This window comes from Chiloscyllium punctatum, chromosome 3 (genome assembly GCF_047496795.1).
Source record: "Chiloscyllium punctatum isolate Juve2018m chromosome 3, sChiPun1.3, whole genome shotgun sequence".
Taxonomy (NCBI): Eukaryota; Metazoa; Chordata; class Chondrichthyes; order Orectolobiformes; family Hemiscylliidae; genus Chiloscyllium; species Chiloscyllium punctatum.
In genome coordinates this window covers 95,171,326-95,195,182 of record NC_092741.1, presented here as the reverse complement: position 1 = coordinate 95,195,182, position 23,857 = coordinate 95,171,326, and the positions used below count along the sequence as shown (strand labels likewise).

The following is a 23,857-nucleotide window of genomic DNA, read 5'->3' as shown; positions in this document are numbered from 1 at the left end:
TCTCGCCCACTTTCTCTGACTCCACGCTTAAATTTCATCCTTTGTCCTTAAGTGAACATACCCTTTCCGTGGCTACCCTATAAACAAAATGCTTTGGGATTCTCTTTAAGCATACTTACAAGAGATATTTCATGGCTCCTTTTAGCCCTTCTAATTCCTTATTTTAATTTTTTCTTGCTTCCTTGATGTTCCTTAAGGACCTGATTTCAGTTTCCCAAACCTTCCATGTATGTTTCTTTTCTTTCTGACTCAATATCTTTTGTCATTCAGGGACATTCCTGAATACTTTATGGGCGGCACGGTGGCACAGTGGTTAGCACTGCTGCCTCACAACGCCAGGGACCCGGGTCCAATTCCCGCCTCAGCTAACTGTCTGTGTGGAGTTTGCACATTCTCCCCGTGTCTGCGTGGGTTTCCTCCGGGTTCTCCGGTTTCCTCCCATCATCCAAAAATGTGCAGGTTAGGTGAATTGGCCATGCTAAATTGCCCATAGTGATAGGTGAAGGGGTAAATGTAGGGGAATGGGTCTGGGTGGGTTGCGCTTCGGTGGGTCGGTGCGGACTTGTTGGGCCGAAGGGCCTGTTTCCACACTGTAAGTAATCTAATCTAATCTACTTCCTGAATCTAAATGATTTGATAAATCCCACAGCCAATACTCTCAAACCCCTTACAATCTCATTTTCTTTTCTCAATGCCATTGACTTACCACAGTGCCTGATGCATAAAATGTCATGGTAATTTCAAATAAAAAATTATTGCTTCCAGATATAGCTGGGACTTGGATGAAATTGAATGTTATGCTAATCAGATGCCTTTCCCTGCATATATTCCCTTTGTAAAACAAAAACAGTTGCCCATGACCATCAGCAATGAACAGCCATGAGATGGAATAATGTCTACCATCTGACTTGTAGGTGCACTAAATTAAATGCTTAGGTTACTGAACAAATGAATCCCATTTCAAGTCCATAATGCTTCCCAGCATCCAGTTGGGAGAGATTGGGCAGACTGAAGCTAATGAACAAATATGTCCTTTGCTAAATGCTTGGAAAACTAAGGTCCTCTTCCAACTTTCAAAACAGCTTCCTCAGTCAATTCAGATCCATAGTGAGAGCTTGGAAAATGTGGTCCATTTACCATACCTTGGGAGCGGACTCTTGACAAAGGCAGACAAAGATGACAAATGTCATCATCACTTTCACTGAGCCAACACAGCTTTTGGGCTGACTGAAGAATACTTGAGGAGTATGATCTCAAAAACTCAAGGCTAAATTGGTCTTATCTACATTGGTTATCTCTGAAATTGTTTATGCTTCCTACCTGTAGCAGGTAGCTCAAAACATTGTACAAGTATCACCATTGCACCTTTTGTAACATTTTCAAAATCTTTAGGAAAAGCAGTGATTCCCCAACCAACTTGCTCAGCATTGAGATGCAAATCAGTCAGAACCAGTCCTGCTGGTGGGGCATGTTATTTTTCTGCCTAACACCAGATACCAAAAGCAATTTGCTGCCATCAGAACTCAGTTGCAGCAGAAGATTCCAGGGAGACAAGGGAAAGAATCCCTGAAGAGATCAAATATATTAGCCAACTTGTGACTCTGATCAGAACAGAGAAGGCTCATTCAGGAAAGCACCAAACAATCCACCAACTTAAGTGGCCATCTGAGGGTGGCACAAATGTCCGAATAACCCATCAACATAACCTTCAAGCACTACCTACCCCTGCAAATTCAGTATTGCATCTGAAAAAGTTCTAAAGTAAGTCATCTAATATAAAAGCCCATACAACACCTGAGAATCCAAACATCACACAAACTAACACTGCTTATAATCTGCATATGCAGAATTTCTTATTTCATCTGTCTGTATGGTGACACCAGATGCACACAACTCCCACAACTCTCGGAAGAAAGAAATCTGAAACAACTTATCTCCCAACAGTTGGCATAAATGCAAATAAGTTTCTGTTGTTTGTCTTAATGTATGTGGTTTGCAGCACCGAGCTCTCCTATCGTGATGCCTTTTGTAAAAGGGGAATATCTTTGCAATGAAGGAGTATGAAACATTGAAATTCTGAACTTCCTTTAAAGATTGATAGATTTCAATAGGTTTATGTTTTTGACACTGTTTGATCTTCTTGATCTAGTCATCTTGCTGTGAAGTACTACTTCTATTTACTTCTTTTGGGAAAAGATCATGTCTTTGAAATATGTTCAGTAGCCTAAGCATTTAGTTTAGTGCACCTTCAGATCTTGGGATGATGTAGGAGCTTAAGAACCTTGTTCATGTTCCTGAGGGGAGTAGAGATTGTTTCTTTGATTTTCAGGCAATAACGGTTCATTTAAAATCTCAGTTTAAGACCATAGTTGGAATACTTGGATCTTTGCCATCAGGAGTTTTAGATATATTTCAAGTATATGCAAGGGCATTTTGGCTGATCTAGTATTGGAGGATCAAGCATTGTGTGTGTGTGTGTTGTTTCTGAATGTTTTGTTTTTCATGCTCTGCAGCTCTCATGAAGGAAAGAGCTCATGCATGCTTCCTTCCAATATCATTGCTAATGATGAGTGGAGAATGTACAAAATTAAATTGCAGTTCTACTTACATAGATATCCAAGTTACGATGGCCATTCAACCAGCCAGGCTATGTTGCCATTTACCGTGCATGTGAGCAAATGGCTCCATTTACATTTGCACACTGTTAGCATAGGTTTTATAGATGCTTTTCTTTCTTTCATCTGGGAGATTTTTTTTTATAATATTAGAAAGTTTAGATGATTGTAGGTGCTGTCAGAATGTGAACTTAGCAATGATTGATTACATTTTTGGCATAGTTTCAGCATATTAGATCAATTCAACAATACCCCTTGAAACTCTTATGTGAGTAATTGCAGTGATATAATACCTGACTGATGAACAATATGACTAGTAACAATGAAGCCAGGAGAAACTGACATCAGAACAGACGCTTTAAATGCAGGAATTTTTTTTTACTCTTCAAGGTGAGAGTATTTGTGATTATGATTTTATAATTTTAGTGTCAGCATCAAATTGTAGTGAATCAGATTATTGCACTGCTCAGAAATAGCATAAAGGAAACAGTGCTTTTTGGCTGCTGTAGCAAAGATTTATAACCCTTAAACTCAAAAGGTCCTACCTACTGAGAATTTTTCCATTTTGCAGCCATGCTGTTGTAATAACACAAAAAATGTTTCCTGTATGATCCTTAGCAGCAGAGAACTGCACCATGTATTTGAAAATGAGGATGACTAATATACAAGTTGAAAATGTTGGCAAAATATAAAGGAAAATGTTACTTCATGTAGGGAAGGTACAAGGGCAGCTAGGGATGGGAATAAATGCTAGCCAGCCAGTCCTACAAGTGAATAAATAGAATACCTCCCTGCTATATTGAAGTTAGTAAAACCTTCAATCCTTGGTGCCTGTACAGGAGTTCTGGTTCAAAATAGTGCAAGTAGTACAAATAGCATTTAGTCACGCATGCAATAATGTTTGCAGTCAAAATACAGAACTGTTTGAAACTGTGTGGCTCTCTGCTGGCATTTGTTGCTCCTATTTGTACGCCAGGTTGATTTAAACAGATCAGTTTCAACTGGGAATGGATTTATCATTAACATCACAATAACATTTAAATATAAACCTGCATTTGAATCAGTCAGGGTAAATTATCACCCATTTAATGGTCTCTGCTGGAATGACACAAGGTTTGTCCAAAGGCTGAGAAGTATTGTTTTAAATGGCTTTAATTGACAGGTTGTAAAGCTCTCTGGCCTCCTCTGAAATGTACACTTTCTCTCTCAATAGCTTTCCATCTTGTTGTCTTGCATTATCTACATACCTGGAGCTGATGAGTGATATCAGGCATTCATTCGTACAGCAAATTAAATTACCATTAATTATTTGGATAGTGAAGTCATCTTGTTACAAAAACCATTTTTGCCATTTGTCTAAAAATCAGTGAGCAATTTCAACCTCCATTGAACAAATTGTCATTATTAGCCTATAACCAAGCAGGACAGCCAATGTTTGGATGCAACTAGTGAAGTAATTATTAATTCGCAGACAACCAGTGAAAAGATTGAAACTTTTTTTCCTTGTCGTTGCTTTTTGGTTAGATTAGAGGGGGAAAAATCCATAAGGATCTTCATTCTGTCTTTTGTTTTCAACCCAACAGTAAAGGGGAAATTGGATACTCCTAAGATGCTTACCGATGGTTTAGACGCAGCTGAACAGGCAGGGCCTCACAGACATAAACAAATCTCAAAGGCCAAGATGAACTGTGACAACTGGAAGAACAGGGAGTGAAGCTACTTCTCGGGTCTAGTTTTAATAGGTCCTTACTAACTTTCTGACTGATCATTTTAGAGTTTTTGGGAGTATAGGTAAAACAAAATGGAGAAAATTTTAGTTTAAAAACCCGGTTTAATTATACAAGTGAAACACAATAATTAACAAGGGAATCTTTGTCATAACTGAATATATCTGGCTGTTCACAGAAACTCAATGATCATATATGTATACGAATGAATTAAATCAGAATTTTATAGAAGGAAAATAATTTCTCTGCGTAGAGGAAATGATATTTAGGCACTGGTGAGTGATACATGCTAGAAATTTGTTTTCTTACTATATGTCAGTACTTGTGAAGGTAATTACACGATCCTTTAGCAGTTTATATATCAGTGTGTATAATTTCAGTAGGCATGAATAACATTAATTTTCATAGAATTAATCACTGAAGACTCAAATGCGATTACAAGTAAAAGCTGAGAGATTGGGTGGAACACTAGATTCCCAGACAGAGGTCTGGATTGGAACTCGGGCCTGACAGAAGCTACAAACATAAATATGAAAGTTAATTTGATGTTACCCAATACCTCCTGGGAATGGAGCTGCAATACACAAGACCCCAATACTACACTAAAGTCTAAATTTAGCAAACTCATTCGGCCACGACAAAAAATGCTTATAGAATTTCAACAATAAATTACTGCTTGAAGATATATTCTTCTCAAGACAAAATGGGATAAAAGTTGTTTCTAGCTACTGGAATTTGATTGGTGTTACTTAAGTGGGAGTAGGACCAATGGATGTCAGTGATGTTAAATGTTTGACTGGAAAATTCAAGCTATTTTAAAGTTCACTTTTTTTTCTAATAACAAATATATGCTTTTTTTGCTCAGGAAAATACCAGTCCTTAAAATTAATAGAATAGTTTGCTTCATTGTTGAAATAATGAATAGATCAAAGGCTCATGATTTTATTGACAAACTCTGAGACCAATGGGATAGTTTGGAGTAAATATGGAATCTGAAGTCCTATGAGAATAATTGGAAGGTTTTATCTTTAACAAAATAAATTTTATAGGATAAACAACTTATGGTAGCACTATTTTTAAGAGAAACTGTTCAGTTGTTTGCAATGATTAACTGGAGCACTGAAATGGCCACAAAAGTAACTCCTCCCTGCACATGTGCGGAAGCAGCCATGATGTCAGCTGGCTATAACAGGCCATGGAAGCATCAGCAGATGCGTTGCCAATGTCACTGCATTATGTGCGCAGTGATGTCCGCGTCTACACATGTGCAAATGGCAAGCCTATGACTGTCGTTGGAGACATTGAGGGTGAGGCAGAGATTCCTGTCCTTGACTGGGTATCTTCTCACTGTCCAGCTGTCATTCATGGTGATAGAGGACATTTTGCAGGAGCAGTGCAAGAGCAGATGATAGACAGTTGCTTGTTCCTTGGATATCTAATCACTGATTTTTTTTTTGCCAGATGGTTCTGGAAACATGTAGGCCCCAAACACTGGAAAATAGCTTGAAACTGATAACACAGATGAGGTTCCTCACATCAACTGGTTGCATTAACAATAAATTCCACCAATCGTTTTATAGTGACATCATACACAAGTAATGTGCTGATACACTTGAATATAGCTATCATTTTTTCGTGTGTTCATAAACAAATATTTATGTCTAAAACTATACATTATGAAGGCAACCCACCTTCAAAAACACAGAGATAAGTCTTATTTTCCCTGTTGTTTAAGCACTGAGGCCACAGTTCAGTACCCGCCCTGTCTTTTCTGAAGCAGGTAGGCCTCACACAGATTTCTTGCTGCCTTCTCAATTACAAGATAGTACACATTGAGCTGGTTGACTTCTGCAGTAGTGGCCCTCTGAGCAAAAAACAAAAAAAACATGTGATGTTGTGCAGATGTCACATGGAGCGGCTACCCTCCTCTTCTCAAAGACAGTATGATCCTTTTAAAAGAAAGCTACATTTAATTACCAGAGGCAGCTGTTGAATACTTTGCTGCAATTTTGAATAAAGTAAATGGGCAGTGAGCAAGAACTCTAGAATCAAAAATGTCATGGAGATGGATTAGATGAGAGACACAATGGTTCATTCAAGAGTCCTTGACCACAACCACGGGAATAGATTGTCAGTGAGTTAAATTCCTAGCCTGCTAACTGGATTTAGGAACTTGCCAACAGTCCGACAAGAAGTCTATCCCAGAGGTTTATGAAATCATGGAGCATAGATAAGGTGAATTGTCAAGGTCTTTCCCCAGGGTAGGGAAGCCCAAAACTAGAGGGTAGAGGTTTAAGGTAGGATGGGAAAGATTTAAAAGGGATATGAGGGGCAACCATTTCACATAGAGGGTAGTGTGTATATGGAATACGCTGCCAGAGGAAGTGGATTCGAATGGTGCTGGAAAAGCACAGCAGGTCAGGCAGTGTCTGAAGAGCAGGAACATCGATGTTTTGGCAAAAGCCCGTCATCAGGAATGAGGCAGGGAGCCTCCGGGGTAAAGAAATAAATGGGAGGGGGGTGTGGCTGGGGAGAAGGTAGCCAAGAGTACAATAGGTGGATGGAAGTGGGGATGAAGGTGATTGGTCAGAGAGGAGGGTGGAGTGGATAGGTGGGGAGGAAGATTGGCAGGTCGGACAGGTCATGAGATGGTGCTGAGCTGGAAGGTTGGAACTGGGGTAAGGTAGGGGGATGGGAGGAGAAACCACCTTACCCCAGTTCCAATCTTCCAGTTCAGCACCATCCTCATGACCTGTCCTACCTGCCAATCTTCCTTCCCACCTATCTGCTCCACCCTCCTCTCTGACCTATCACCTTCATCTCCACCTCTATCCACCTATTGTACTCTTGGTTATCTTCTCCCCAGCCCCACCCCCCTCTCATTTATCTCTCCACCCCGGAGGCTCCCTGCCTCTATCCTGATGAAGGTATTTTGCCCGAAATGTTGATTTTCCTGCTCCTCGGATGCTGCCTGACCTGCTGTGGTTTTCCAGCACCACTCTAATCTAGACTCTGATTTCCAGCATCTGCAGTCCTCACGTTTGCCTGCCAGAGGAAGTGGTAGGGGCAGATGCAATTACAATGTTTCAAAGACATTTGGACAGGTACATGGATAGGAAAGATTTAGAGTGAAATTGGGCAAGCACAGGCATGTGAGACTAGTTCACTTTAGGAAATCTAGTTGGCATGGACATGTTGGGCCGAAGGGCCTCTTTCCATGCTGATCAAGTTCAATGAAGCCATCATCACTTGCCACCTCTTACCCACCACATCTCCAACTTCTTTCGATGCTAAGTGCATCACAATCCCATCACTCATTCAGCAACAGACCATGGCACTCAGTACTCAAATTTAAATATTCATATACTTAATTTAACCATCCGATGATATCAGCCTTAGAAGAGTTCTTCCGTGTATCTTCAGCTCTTCAACTATGGCAGGCACATTGTCTAAACACATTGCTACATAACATTTGACTTTTTTTCTATTCCTTTAGCTCAATGTTGTGCATAATAGTAGGGAACAGAAGAGAACTGACTGGTAAAAGGTCATTAGCATCTCCTGAGATGCATTCTGGGGAAGCGGTAGGCAAGACCATTGCATCCAGAGTTTCTGAGAACACTGAGTATGACAGTATTTTCTAGCTTATTGCCCCTTTTCACGTTCCTGGATACTCTTATCACATTATTTTCATGAGGAGGAAGCTCCAGATATATATTGCCATCCCCAATGACGTGGCAATCCAACACATCAGTGCAAAAGATAAAGCTGAATCACTTGCATCCATCTTCAGTCATCTGTACCGAGTGGATTCTCCATATTTACTTTCCCTGAGGTTCTAGGTGTCACGTGCCTTTCTTCAGCCAGTTCAATTCACTTGGCGTAATTTCAGGAAACTGCTGAAGGTTCAAATTGCTGGAATGGCTATGAATCCTGATGACATCCTGGCAATAGTACTGAAGACTTATGCACTAGAATTAATTGCACCCTGATCCAGTATCGTTTAATACTGAAATCTGCCTACAGAACAATTCTAACATGATCACTCAGTAGCTCATCAGTCTCCTGTCAATATTGCCAAAAGAATGAAAGTAATGTTGGCAGTTCTTTGAAGCAGCACTTACTCATCCATAAGGTGCTCACTGGAATTTAACTTCAGCTCTGCCAGGTTTGGCTTCTGACCAGCATTACAGCCAAATATGGACAAAAAAGCTATACTCCATAGGTGAGGTGAGAATGACTGCCCTTGACATCAAAGCAGTTTTTGACTGAGTGTGAATTTGAGTGCTAGCAAATCTGTAGTCACTGAAAACTGGGAGAACACTCGTCACTGATTGTTGTCAGACCATACATGAAGGAAATTGGCTCTGGCTGTCAGTGGCCAAGTATCTCTATCCCAGGATAATGATACAGGATTTCATCAGTGTAAGTATTTTAAATAAACCTGATCTGGACCAGGTGGTATTTGAACTGGATCTCTTGGCACAGATGTGATACTACCACTGTGCCACAAAAGCCACAAGTTCTTCAGGGTAGTGTGCTAGGCCTAACTATGTTCACCTGCTTCATCAATGAACATCATCACATCAGAGCATTAAAAATGGGCTGCTCTTCTGATTGCATGATGTTCAGTACCATTTGCAGCTCCTAAGATACTGAAGCAGTCCATCCCATATGTGCAGCAAGATCTGGACGACAGACTTGCAAGTGGCAAATAACATAGCATTCATGGTACACAAATGCTAGGCAACGGTATTACATCTGTTGAACTCCCATCGATATTTTGGGGTTACCACTGACTATAAACTGACCTAGAACAGCCATATGAATAATATGGCTACAACAGCAGGTCAGAGACCGATAATCTGAGATGAGAAGTAACTGACTACTGACTCCCCACGTAGGAAAAGCAGAGCCAGTCAGGCAGCATCCGAGAGGAGCAGGAGAGTCGATGATTCGGGCATAGGCTGTTCATCAGCAATGTCTCCCCACATGCTGTCCACAATCTACAAGGCATGTTAGCATGGAATATTTCTCTGATATATTTATAGCTCAGCACCATCCAGGAAGCATCAGCACTACTTGATTGGCATGGCAGCAATGTGTTCCATATGAAAGATGCACTGCAATATATCATCAAGATTCTTTTGACATCACTTTCCACATTCACACAACACCAGGTTTAACTGGAAGCATACTAGCTTTCGGAGCTGCTCCTTCATCAGGTGGTTGTGGAGGACACAATTGTAAGACACAGAGTTTAAAGCAAAAACTTAGTGTGATGTAACTGAAATTATACATCGAAAAATACCTTGATTGTCTGTTGAGATGAAAGAGCAGCTCTCTGAAAGCTAGTGTGCTTCCAATTAAACTGTTGGACTATAACCTGGTGTTGTGTGATTTTTAACTTTGTACACCCCAGTCCAACACCAGCATCTCCAAATCATGACTACTCTTCACAGAAGCACTGTTGATATTCCTGCATCAGATGGATTGTAGTGGTTCCATTACCTCCTCCATAAAAGTAATTAAGGGTGGGTAGTGGATGGTGGCCTAGTCTGTGATACCTGCGTCCCATGAATGAATTGGGGCCAAACTTTAGGGAGGACTCGAAGGTTCATGCACTTGAGAACTGTCTAGTCATAGCAGTCTAAGGAGAAATTAGAGCTGCTGCAACAATGAAGAGGCCTAGCTACTTAATCTGATATTTGCCTAGATATTTGCATTGTTCGTACCATGGAGACAAGTTTAGAATTGGGTCATTGTGGGTTCTGTATGGAGGTTATGGCATCGTCAACATGACCATCATTTATTTCCTGGATGGCAGGTATAGTCAATATACTGCTGTTGGTCTATCATCAAGTGTAGGGCAGTTTTTTTAAAAATCAGAGTCTGCTGTTTGCTTGCTTGTTATCTTGTGCTGCATACCCTTCTAGGGAGGTTTTTGGATGGTGAATACCAGAATTGATAGGAATGGTGGATGACTATTCTGGCACTGATCTTAATGAGAAAGAAGAGGGAGGTGTAACAGTAAACCACTTTCAGACGAATTATGTTGAAATTACTGTTTAGAACTTCTGTTTGTCCCATATGGTCTTTGCAGGTATTTAGCTTCCATATGAGCAGTGCTTCTAAATCCCATGTGTTTACCCTTTCCAGTTTCCCTTTATACCTCTCAGCTTCCCATAATGATTCCCAGCATCACAGAAGTCATTCTTCAGCCAATTTGATTGACGCCATATGATATTAAGAAATGATTGGAGGCACTGAATAATGCAAAGGCTGCAGGCCCTGGCAACATTCTGCTAATTGTACAGAAGGCATGTCATCCAGAACTTGCTGGTCCCCCTCGTCTAGCTGTTCTAGTACAGTTACAACACTGGCATCTACCAACAATGTGGAAAACTGCCAAATATGTCCTGTACACAAAAAGTAGGAAAGTCCAATCCAGCCAATTACCACTGCATCGGTCTACTCTCAACCATCAGTAAAGTGATGGTAGGTATCTCAATAGTGCTATCATGCAGCACCAGTCAGTCCAATTTGGGTTCCACCAAGGTCACTTAGCTTCTGGCCTCATTACAACCTTGGTTCATACATGGACAAAAGAGGTGAATTCCAGAATTGAGGTGAGAATGACAACTCTGACATCAAGGCCGCATTTGACCCAGTTGCTATCAAGGAGCTTGAGAAAAATTGAAATCAGTGGGTATTGTCTACTCATTGGAGTTAACCTTACACATAGGAAGATAGTTGTGATTGTTGGAGGTCAGTCATTTCAGCTCCAGGACATCTCTGCAGGAGCTCCTCAGTGTAGTATCTAGGCCCAACCATCTTCTTCACCTGCTTCATCAATGACCTTCCTTCCATCATGAGATCAGAAGTGCAGATATGTAATCTTTGAATAATATTCAGCGTTATTTGCAATGATTCAGATACTGAAGTAACCCATGTTCAAATGCAATAGGTTCTGGACAATATCCAGTCTTTAGCTGACAAGTGGCAAGAAATATTTGTGCCACACAAATGCCAGGTAATGACCATCTCCAGTAATAAGAGGCAATCTAACCACCATCCCATCACATTCATTAATATTGCTGTCACTGAATCTCCACAATCAATTTCCTAGGGTTATCATTGATCAGAAATACAACTAGACTCCGTATACAAATACAATAGTAGCTACAATAGTAGTTCAGAGTCTAGGAATACTGCGTCAATAATTCACCTTAACCCATCCCTTCCCCTAATGCTGTCCATCATCTTGAAGACATAGGTCAGAGGTATGGTATAATACTATCCACTTGACTGAATGGGTGTAGCCCAATAGCACTCAAAGCTTTATATAAGCAGCATACATCATATCCACAAGCATCCACTCTCTCCACCACTGATGCTCAGTGTACTATCTACAAGGTGCACTGTGGAAATTCAGTAAAGATCATTTAGACAGCACCTTCCAAACCCGTGACCACTTGCATCTAGAAGGACAAGGGTAACACATGCCTGATAGCAGCAGCACCACCACCACCAAGTTTCCCTCCAAGCCACTCACTATCCTGACTTGGAAATATATTGCTGTTCCTTCACTGTCACTGGGTCAAAATACTGGAATTCCCTTCCTAAAAACGTTGAGTGTCAAACTACAGCACATAGATTCACCACCACCTTCTCAGGGGCAATTAAGGATGGGCAATAAGTGCTGGCCACTCATGTCCCGAAAGTGAATAAATAGAAAATTCAACTGTTTTTCAACCACTTCTTAAATGTTGTCATGGTTTCTGCTTCATTCAATAACTGTTCAAATGCATTCTGTCGCCTCATAGCTCTTTGCGTAAAAATAAAAAAGCTTTTCTCTTTCATGAACTGAATTTGCTCACTTGTGTCCCATCATTAATATTTAATACACCAGAGTTTTGTAGAGCTGCAACATGAGCTCATGGCTCCGAAACACAATTCCACTACCAATAAAAGCTAATACACTGTATGCCTTTTAAACAACCCTATCACGCTGGATGGCAACTTTCAGGGATGTATGTACGTGGACGCAGAGATCTCTCTGCTCATTTTCACTACCAAGAATGTTACCATTAGCCCAGTACTGTGCATTCCTGTTGCTCCTTCCAAAGTGAATCACCTCACACTTTTCCATTTGCCATCTCTCAGCGCAGTTCTGCAGCTTACCTATGTCCTTCTGTAACCTGCAACATACTTCGGTACTATCCACAACTCCACTGACGTGAGTGTCATCCGCAAATTTACTAACCCATCCTTCTATGCCCTCATCCAGGTCATTTATAAAAATGACAAACAGCAGTGGCCACGAAACAGATCCTTGTGGTACGCCACTAGTAACTGAACTTCAGGATGAACGTTTCCCATAAACCACCAACCTCTGTGTTCTTTCAGCTAGCCAATTTCTGATCCAAATCGCTAAATCACCCTCAATCCCATGCCTCCCTATTTTGTGTAATAGCCTACTGTGGGGAACCTTATCAAACGCCTTACTGAAATCCATATACACCAGATCAACCACTTTACCCTCATCCACCTGTTTGGTCACCTTCTCAAAGAACCCAGTAAGGTTTGTGAGGCAAGACCTATCCTTCATAAAACCATGTTGACTATCCGTAATCAATTATTCCTTTCTAGATGATTATAAATCCTATTTCTTATAACCTTCTCCAACAATTTACGCACAATCGAAGCAAGACTCACTAGTCTATAATTACCAGGGTTGTCTCTACTCCCCTTCTTGAACAAGGGAACAACATTTGCTATCCTCCAGTCTTCTGGCACTATTCGTGTAGACAATGATGACAAAGATCAAACCCAAAGGTTTTGCAATCTCCTCCCTAGCTTCCCAAGAATCCTTGTATAAATCCCATCCAGCCCAGGGGACGTATCTATTTTCACACTGTTCAGAATTGCTAATGCCTCCTCCTTGTGAACTTCAGTCCTGTCAAGTGTAGTGGCCTGTATCTCCGTGTTCTCCTCGACAACATTTCTAGTGTGAATACTGATGAAAATGTTAATTTAACTCTTCTCCTATCTCCTCCGTCGCCATGCACAACTTTGCACTACTATCTTTGATTGGCCCTAATATTACTCTAGTCATTCTTTTAATCCTGATATACCTATAGAAAGCCTGAAGGTTTTCCCTGATCCTATCTGCCAATGACTTCTCATGTCCCCTCCTGGTTCTTCTTAGCTCTCTCTTTAAGTCATTCCTGGCTAACTTTTAACTCTCAAACGCCCTAACTGACCCTTCATGTCTCATCTTTACACAAGCCTCCTCCTTTCTCTTGACAAAGTTCAACTTTTTTAGTTCCCTTGCTCGATCACTTCCTCCCTGCCTGACAGGTACGTACTTATCAAGGACATGCATTAGCTGTACCTTGAAGAAGCGCCAAATTTTAATTGTGGCCATTCCCTGCAGTTTCTGGTATTGAGTATGTACAACAGGTTACTGTTGGAGAATAAGCAAAAACTTTTTGTTGTTTGTATTAATATTGTTCTAACAATGTATCATCTATCAATCAGATTTCAGATTGGAATCTAACTTGTCCAGTATTCTTCAATAATCACAACATCCATGCCCAGTTTCCTAGGCTATGGTAGATAACATAATCCTTGCAACAAGTAAAACTATCACAAGTAGGGAGGGGAAAAGAAAGAAGATATTGCAGAAACAAAAATTGGTGATCGCCTAGATACTGATCTTTATGCTTAGCTCAGGATTCAGCAAGAAACATGAAGTTGTTAGCTGGGTAGTGGATTCCTTCCTAAATGGGGATGGAATTAACTCTTGAGGTGTGAAGTTCTGGCAGGAACCAAATTAGATTTCTCTGGTCTTGATAATGTTGAGCTGGTAAAGTCTGAGCAATCTTGTTAAAAACAATTTGATGTGATGTTATCAATGTATAGCCTGGAAAGACACCCCTTGTTTTTCAGAACGCCTGTGACACACAAACAGAAGCATAACATATTTCAGTTGGATGGATTTGTCATCCCTTTCTCTGGCAGTGGATGCTTTTAATAATTTGTTGTGAAAGGATTGTGCCATGTTGGGAGATTGAGATGTCAATGTATTAAAAATGGTTACCAAAGTAGTTAACACCTTTTAACAGGTAGGATATTTTAAAATGAAATGGTGCATGGATTAAATTGTTTGATTGTCAGCTACAACTGTTTTGATAATGATGCTGGCTTTTAGCCCATCCAGTTTTGTGCACATTTTATTCAGCTTTTGCCAAATGTCCTACATACCTTCACGTGTCTGTGCAGCTCCTTTTATTGCACAGTAGTCTTCATTGTATCTGCAGGTACTTTTATCTCAACTTCACATTTACCAGGTGCTTTAGATTTGAGACTTCTGTCTGAGAGTCTGCAGTTTGATCTGTTGGAGTAAACAGTGCATTAGACTAAAGTTTGGAGGCACAGAATGTGCCAGACTAGTTTGGGCTAGTGTGCAGTATTCTTTTAAAAAAAAATTGATTGGACCACACACCTAAAACAACTGTATGAGACGTCACCAAGGTTAAAAGTAATAAACAGGGTAAGTAAAGTGAAAGAAGTATTAAAAAGAAATTAAACAGTAAAGATGAGCTTTTGTTGATGTAAGTTAAAAATTATGTTGCATTTTCTCAAATGGACCTCAGCATTACAAGAGATTGTGGTATTTTTTTGCTGCCAACTCTTCAGTATGTAATCTGTTAATCTTTTATGAGCTACTGATGCTTTTAACTGGATTGAATCAAATTAATTCCTGTCTGTTGTAACGTTTAACCTAGGGTGCACTGTAAGCATTGCCTCTAGATTTAGTAATGAAGTCTTTGTTGTGATGTTGACAGATAGGCAGAGAAGCGTGGAGCAGTTGAAAGATTAACATGGCTCCATGTAATTCAATCTCCTATATAGCTGTTGATTGTACTTCATTGTTTTCCACATACAAGGATTTCAGTACACTTTTCAAAAGTGTACCTTGAAATGTACGCAATATTACCACAAAGAAATTTGTAAATGAACTAAATATTGGTGATTGGAAAAGTTTCTACAGAGAAATGAAGTAACTCATTGTGGATAGAATTGATTCTGTAAATAAAACAAAGCTGCAAAGTTAATTAATGGTCTGAATTTTCCAATTACCAAATACTGTTTCTACAGCAATCCCTGATGTCACAAACTCCAAGAGTCTCCAATTGCCTGGGAAATTGAAATAATTGAGCAATTCCCCTCTCCCTGGAATACTCCCAAAGTATCAATTTAAATTGGAGAATTTGAAGACTTAGGCATTTAAAAAAACCTAGTCCAAAACCTAGGCAACTATTAAAATGACTTCCAAGTTCGCATGCTCACTTCTAACTACACCTCCAATCCCCCAGACCCTGGCCTAACACACCCACTTCTGGTGGGACTTAAACCACTTTCCACCTTGACAAGAGATAGCAAAGTATCTGAGAGAGATGCTGGATTTCTAAATCACGGATTATGGCAACTACAGTTGTGTAAAAAGGTGCATGGTTTCCCCAGTAATCTGGTTCTTCGAGGGACCTGTCAGATTTAAAGTTTATTCGCCACTTCTGAAGGAGCCCTGTTCAGAATCTTCAGTCAGAAGTGCAGGGCTCACTCTTAATGTAAAACAAAAGGGAGTGAAGTGACAATCTGAGTATGATTGAAAATCTGGCCCAACGTGAAATTTACCTTTTGCTGTAGGATTAATTAGTATGGTTAACCTTTCAATAAAATTACACAAGCAGCCTGAACTAAAAGGCATGTATCTTTGTTGTTTTGTGAATGTTTCTCAGCTTGATTCAATTCGTAGTAGTTCTGCTTCTTTGTTAAGAAGTGATGCGCTCAAGCCCACCCCAAATGTAGAAATTTGTGGGTGCAGAGACTGGGGCACTAACTTCTCAGAAAGTGCTTTTGATGTGCAATCAGCATCTGCTGAAGATAGTACCCCTCTTCCTTCCTGCCTGAAAACAGGCTGTCCACTGGTTCCCGGCTGCTATGGTATGGTATGGTAGGATAATAGGAGGTGAGTTTTTCTTGAGCCCAACTGACCCTGAATTATTTGTTTACTTACGATAGGTGAGCTGTTGATTTCAGTATCTGCCCACCCATCATATTTAGAGCATTGAGCTTGGAATGGTTGGGGAGGTGGTGGACTGGATATAATCTCTAACCCCTCACTGAAAACAGTCAATTGGGCATGTACTACTAACCTGATTTTGCAATCTGCTCTAATACTTCAACCTCCTTCTGCATCTGAGATGCCTCTCCAAAACTAACCCTTCTATGCCCTTTTTGTTTTTCAGATACTTTCTTACCCTAGTCTGCACTCTTCTTCCCTTTACTTTGCCACATCCCTTTTGTATCTTGTCCTCTTCTTACACTATTGATCCCTTGATCCCTATCTTTGGGACTACTCTCCAACTGTCCCCCCCTCCTGCTGCTATTTTAGAGGATCATCACGTCCAGTTCCATGTGGTTTTTGGATGTTCACTCACTTGAACAAAAGTCTTATGATTTACTTTCTGGCCCTGAAGGAAATCTAATTTATGCTTGGTTACATTTGTCCCCTCATCAAAGGGTTCCCTCATTCTGAAGCATTTAATCACTTGTGTGGCCCAAACTACAACGGAGTGTTGTCTCATCACCAAGTCTCGGTTCGGCCTTCCCCTCAGCTTCTTAAAAGCAAACAATGTGTAACATTGATCTCTCTTTTGTTCCAGATTCACTTCTTTCTCCCATATCCCTTTAGTTGAAATATGTATATTAGCAGTTTTGCTGCTTTTCCATTGCAATCATACCTCTAAACACTATTAATCTTCAAAGAAATTGAAGGTTAATGCAAAAGAAAATTCCGGTATTCTTGCTTTGACTTGTATTTCATTCTTAATAATGCATAACTTTGTGGGATTGGTTCTAATTCTTATTTACGTAATCACACAGCACTGTAACCCCTTTGTTTTACAAATTATCAACATAGATTATTATGATAAGCGGCCCAGCCACTACTTGTAATGTGAAACCAGGAAATTTATTGACCTCATTAACCATCTCTGTTAATTTTGTTTGGATAATAGTTGCCTACATGGATACTTAGATAATTCACCAATATCTGTCGGAATGTTGACAGAGTTTTTAGGAAGCTGACCTTTTATTCCATTCTGTTACATAAATGGAATTAATGGGCAATCAATGGGTACATCACTAAGAAGAATAAGAACAAACTGGCAGCAACTCAGTATTTTTGTTAAGCCTATGACCCCATTTTTGAGTCCTTTTATTGCTTGTTTGTGTGGAATTGGCCAGATTAAAATGATCTCTCCCATCTCTCAGTTTCTTGTTATCCAACAAAAAGATTTCTTAGACTATTGGCAAAAATATTTTCCAAATTTTCCTACCATGTTTCCTGAAGTTGCTAACAAAACTGGGATACAGATTCACTGATATGCCAGGCCTTCATTCGTAATGAATTGTACATAAACAGGGAAAGTTGCCATTTAGTTCAATCATATAATACCATCACAATTCAGGCATTCTGAAGTCCTCTTGCATTCACCGTCAGAGACTCTCCCATTAGATAGTGACTGGTAGTAGATTGTCATGTTCTCACTAATGCACTAATTTTCTCTGTTTCCTCCTCGGAAAATGTTTGCAGGAGTCATCCTCTTGTTGTTTTTGTATCATGGTCAGTGTGCCAGTGTACCTTTTACAAGAGTTGCTCATGATGTTATTACGATTTGGAGATGCCGGTGTTGGACTGAGGTGTACAAAGTTAAAAATCACACAACACCAAGTTATAGTCCAACAGGTTTATTTAGAAACACTAGCTTTCAGAGTACTGCTCCTTCGTCAGGTGGTTGTGGAGTCTAAGATTGTAAGACACAGAACTTATACCAAAAGTTTACAGTGTGATGTAACTGAAATTATATAATGAAAAAGACCTGGATTGTTTGTTAAGTCTCTTTTTTAGAATGAACATTTTGGTTTCAGTTCTTTCATATGTAAATCGTAGAACTTTTTTAAAAGTTATGTTCTCAAGTGAACTTTAACAGTGCTGTCGTGTTGGTCCAGATAATGCATTTAAGGGGTAAGGTGCCCTGTGTGAGACTGTCTGTGCCACAATGTTAATCTGATTCTAATCTAAATGAATGGATTTACAGAATCTTACATGGATTCACGCAGTTTTTGAGCAAAATAAAATGTAAAGTGGAGAGGATCTCCAAGAACATCGCACATATTGACATGGACATCAAGTTTCTACAGAAATGCAGGAAAGCAGGAAAGATCCCAAAAGGATTCTGGATCACGAACCCGCTCAAGTCGACCGACAACACAGACTACGTGGAGAGACTTCGCCATCGCACCTATCGCAAACTCCTCAATCATCTCATGCACCAACTCTGCAGCAGGCACTGCAACCTTGAAATTAAGATGGAGTCCACACTCTTAGCCTACAGTCAGGATACAACAGTACAGTTACGGGACATTGCCAAATAGGCAAGGTGACAAAACTACACCACATACATGTACACCAAGAATAAGAAACTGGAGAAACTTGGCATCACCACCAACAGTAGCCAAGCCCACCCTGGCATCACAGTGGAAAACATTATCACCGCAGGGAAGTTGATCATCAACTTATCGGACCACACCCCGGAAGAGATTGAAGTTCTTAGGAGGGATCTCAGTTTCTGCCCCACCACCAAAATGGACCCCATGGTTCTTGCAGCAGACACTGAGGAATTCATCAGACGAATGAGACTCCAGGAATTCTTTCAAGATGCCAGCAGTGATCCCATCGAGTCCACTGACGAACTGGAACAGTCATCAGAGGGATCCGTAGAGGAGCAACCAAAGAAGGAGTCAATTTGGACCCCACCAGAGGGCAGCTTGACATGTGTGCTCAAACCATCAGGAAATATATAAATGCCAGATTCGTCAGCCGCACCCACAAGGTAGAGCAGAACATTGTCCGATCACAACGCAATGCCATCCATGCTCTCAAAACCAATCACAACATTGTCATCAAACCAGCAGATAAAGGAGGAGTCATTGTCATTTAGAATTGAACAGACTATTGCAAGGAAGTGTATCGACAACTGAGCAACCAGGAACACTACAGGCAACTACTGGCTGATCCGACCAAAAAGCACACCCATGAACTAAACACATTGATCAGGACTTTGGATCCAGTCCTTCAGAGTTCCCTACGCGCCCTTATCCTATGCAGTTCTCGCGTAGGCGTTGTCAACTGCCTTCGGAAGATGCACAAAGCCAATACACCAGGACGACCTAACGTACCAGGCAATGGGACCTTGTGTGAGAACCTGGCAATGTTGAAGGCATCTTGAAATCCATTGTATAGGGGACCCCCCAGCTTCTGTCATGACACTACAGATTTCTTACAGAAACTCAGCATCTACAGACCAGTTGCACTGGCAATATTCCTCATCACAATGGACGCTTCAGCACTCTACACCAGCATCTCCCACATTGATGGCATTGCGGCAACAGCCTCAGTACTCAATACCAACAACTGCCAATCTCCAGGCACTGTTCTATAACTCCTCTGCTTTATCCTCGACCACAACATTTTCACCTTTGACAACCAGTTATTCATCCAGACAACCCTGGGGACCAAATTTGCACCCCAATATGCCAACATTTTCATGCATAGGTTCAAACAAGACTTCTCTATGCAGGACCTCCAACCAACACCATGCACCAAGTATATTGACAACATTTTCTTCCTCTGGAACCATGGCAAGGAGTCACTAAAACAACTACACAGTGATATCAATGAGTTTCATTCCACCATCAACCTCACCGTGGACTACTCTCTACTGTCTGTCTCATTCTTGGATACATGCATCTCCATCAAGGATGGGCACCTCAGCACCTCACTATTGTACCACGGATAATCTAACGATGCTACACTTCTCCAGCTTCCACCCTAAACATATAAAAACAACCATCCCCTATGGACAAGCCCTATGCATACGTAGAATCTGTTCAGATGAGGAGGAATGTGATGGGCACCTGGAAGTAGTCAAGGATGGCCTCATAAGAATGGGGTACAATGCTCAACTCATCAACTGCCAGTTCTGATGTGCCACGATGAGAAACTGTAATGACCTTCTCAGGAGACAGACACCTGCTGCAACCGACTTCCAGTACTTCCCAGGAGCCAAAAAACTACGCCATGTTCTTCGCAGCTGCAACACATTATTAATGAAGATGAGCCTTTAAACAACCACCAAACCTCAAACAGATCATTGTTCGTAGGAAACTGCCTGGCTTTCAGGACAACATGTTGGTTTCAGTTCTTTCATATGTAAATTGCAGAACTCTTTTAAACAACCTTGTCACGGTAGACACTGCAAGACATGTCAGCGTGTGGGCATGGTTACTGCCATTACATGTGGGGACACCTCCCACCATGTACGTGGCAGGTACTCATGTGACTCAGGCAATGTTGTCTATTTCATACGCTGTAGGCAAGGATGCCCTGAGGCATTGTACATTGGCAAGATCAAGCAGAGGCTATAGCAACAGATGAATGAACACCGCATAATAATCAACAGATAGGAGTGTTCCCTCCCAGTCAGAGAACACTTCAGCGATCCAGGACATTTGATCTCGGACCTTTGGGTAACCGTCCTCCAAGGTGGGCTTCGGGACAGGAAGCAATGAAAAGTGGCCGAGCAGAGGCTGGTAGCTAAGTTCGGTACCCATGGGGATGGCCTCAACCGGGACCTTGGGTTCATGTCACATGACAGGTGACCCCATTGCAACACACGCATACACACACCCCTTCTCTCTCACTCACTCACTAACTCACACAAGCGCGTGCACACATACACATGTAATTTTGTGGGATGAATTTGTACTTGCAGAATTACATTTTATTTTGCTCAAAAACTGCACGAATCCATGTGAGATTCTGTAAATTTGTTTTTTAGATTAGAATCAGTCTGACAGTCTCACACAGGGCAGCTCACCCCTTAAATGTATTATCTGGGCCGACATGACACCAATTGTTAAAGTTCACTTGAGAATGTAACTTTTAAAAGAGTTCTGCGATTTACATATGAAAGAACTGAAACCAACATGTTCATTCTAAAAGATGAGAGACTTAACAAACAATCCAGGTCTTTTTCAATATTTAATTTCAGTTACATTACACTGTAAACTTTTGCTATAAATTCTGTGTCTTACCATCTTGTATTCCACAACCACTTGATGAAGGAGCAGTACTCCGAAAGCTAGTGCTTCCAAATAAACCTGTTGGACTATAACTTGGTGTTGTGTGATGTTATTACTGTATCATTATAATGTGACCTGAGGGTTTAAAATCTCATACTTCATTTTCTTTCCAATCGTTCAAAACATTACAATCTACATGAAGATTCTCTGTTGTAACCTATTAAGTTAATAATAGACCAGAGACTCTGTGCAAAATTTGTGTACAGTAGTTTGCAGTAACAAATGTCTTCAGTTGTTCAACACTGTCATAACCACTTTCATTTTCAATGTTATGGGTGATATCATAAGCATTGCTGCATTGGATAAAAGACCCTGTTTGAGGCAAACTCACATCATTGTTAACCTAAACAGTGCATTTGTAGACTGGGAGGCATCACTCTCAACTTTATGCTGTCTTTATTCAATGCACACACATTCTGTTTACAATGAAGTAAGTAGAAAATTATGAAACGTAGCGTGCCCTATTCATGTGCCTCCTATCCCATCCTGACTTGTCGAACTTAAGGCCAACAAATAATAGTTCAGACCATTTAACTTAGCACTGACCAATCAAACTTGGAATATTTGTGTTCTGCATTTTTTGGTTTTCCATTAGACACCTTTGAATTTAATTTCTTCTGAATAATCCACTCCCAGAAATCAGATTTCATCTCTATTCTAACACTAATTTGCATAATGTTTTCATTGTTGGTATCCAAAATAATTCTTAGCAAGTCGATCTTCAGATTTAAAATAAATTGCGGTGTAGATTATTAGTGTGTTTTCAGATTCCTTTTTACAAAAACTTATTTCAGACACTTTATTGAATATTGGCAGAGAAAGCATGTTGCCCTTCTAGATATTTTTAGCCCATGACACCACTGTTAAGATCTTGTTGCCATGACCTAATCAGTGAAGTATATCAGTTATGTATTGCTCCTATACCTGATGTAATTTTCAGCAATGCAAGGAATGCACTTCTTTCAGGCATAAGTACATTACAATCTTGGTTTCATAATGACAGAAAATAATCTATTGAAAAGTCCTTCAAACATAACCTTGTCATGATTTGTAAATCAAGAAAATAAGAATACAATAAAATTCTACATTAGTTAATTTTAGAGATCATTATGATTTCTTTATTTGAACATTACACACAACTTTCTCATTCCTTTTGAATATATTTTCAAAAGAACAACACCATTCTTTCAAATAAGAAGTTAAAACGCATTCTGATAACTATGCAGTGTAATCCACTACAAAAATTGTGAAGCTTTCAAGGTAGGGATATTCCTGATGTTTAACTCCATGTTTAAAAAAAAAGACTTGCATTAGCCAGTTTATTTTTTACTAATTTTAAGACCATAAGACCATAAGACCATAAGACATAGGAGTGGAAGTAAGGCCATTCGGCCCATCGAGTCCACTCCGCCATTCAATCATGGCTGATGCGCATTTCAGCTCCACTTGCCAGCGTTCTCCCCGTAGCCCTTAATTCCTCTAGACAACAAGAACCTATCAATCTCGGCCTTGAAGACATTTAGCGTCCCGGCTTCCACTGCACTCCGTGGCAATGAATTCCACAGGCCCACCACTCTCTGGCTGAAGAAATGTCTCCGCATTTCCGTTCTGAAATGACCCCCTCTAATTCTAAGGCTGTGTCCACGGGTCCTAGTCTCCTCGCCTAACAGAAACAATTTTCTAGCATCCACCTTTTCAAAGCCATGTATTATTTTGTACGTCTCTATTAGATCTCCCCTTAATCTTCTAAACTCCAACGAATACAACCCCAGTATCCTCAGCCGTTCCTCATATGCTAGACCTGTCATTCCAGGGATCATCCGTGTGAATCTCCGCTGGACATGTTCCAGTGCCAGTATGTCCTTCCTGAGGTGTGGGGACCAAAACTGGACACAGTACTCCAAATGGGGCCTAACCAGAGCTTTATAAAGTCTTAGTAGTACATCTCTGCTTTTATATTCCAACCCATATTTGCTGTTTATGGGTAATTTTGAAGTAATCGACCCTTTGTGAATAACATTTGGCAACCTAAATTGTTTATATATATTTTAACACTATAACACAGGCAAATCATGAATGAACATTTGTGTCAGTTATCTGTGATATAATTACAACAAATTTGGACCTTTCAATTATTCTCTTTAATTCTGTAATTCAGTAAGTAACAATATGTGGAAGATACAGGCTGGTTTTATCTTTGCATTGTGGTAGTTAACTGCTCTTGGCCACCACAATGGT

At 40.4% G+C, this 23,857-nt stretch overlaps 1 protein-coding gene across 4 annotated transcripts in view; it reads left to right on the top strand.

Moving 5' to 3' along the window:
* Nucleotides 1–23,857, top strand: part of LOC140463037 (protein eva-1 homolog A-like) — a 387,899-nt gene that overhangs the window by 63,688 nt on the left and 300,354 nt on the right. The gene's annotated exons all lie outside the window — the stretch shown is intronic.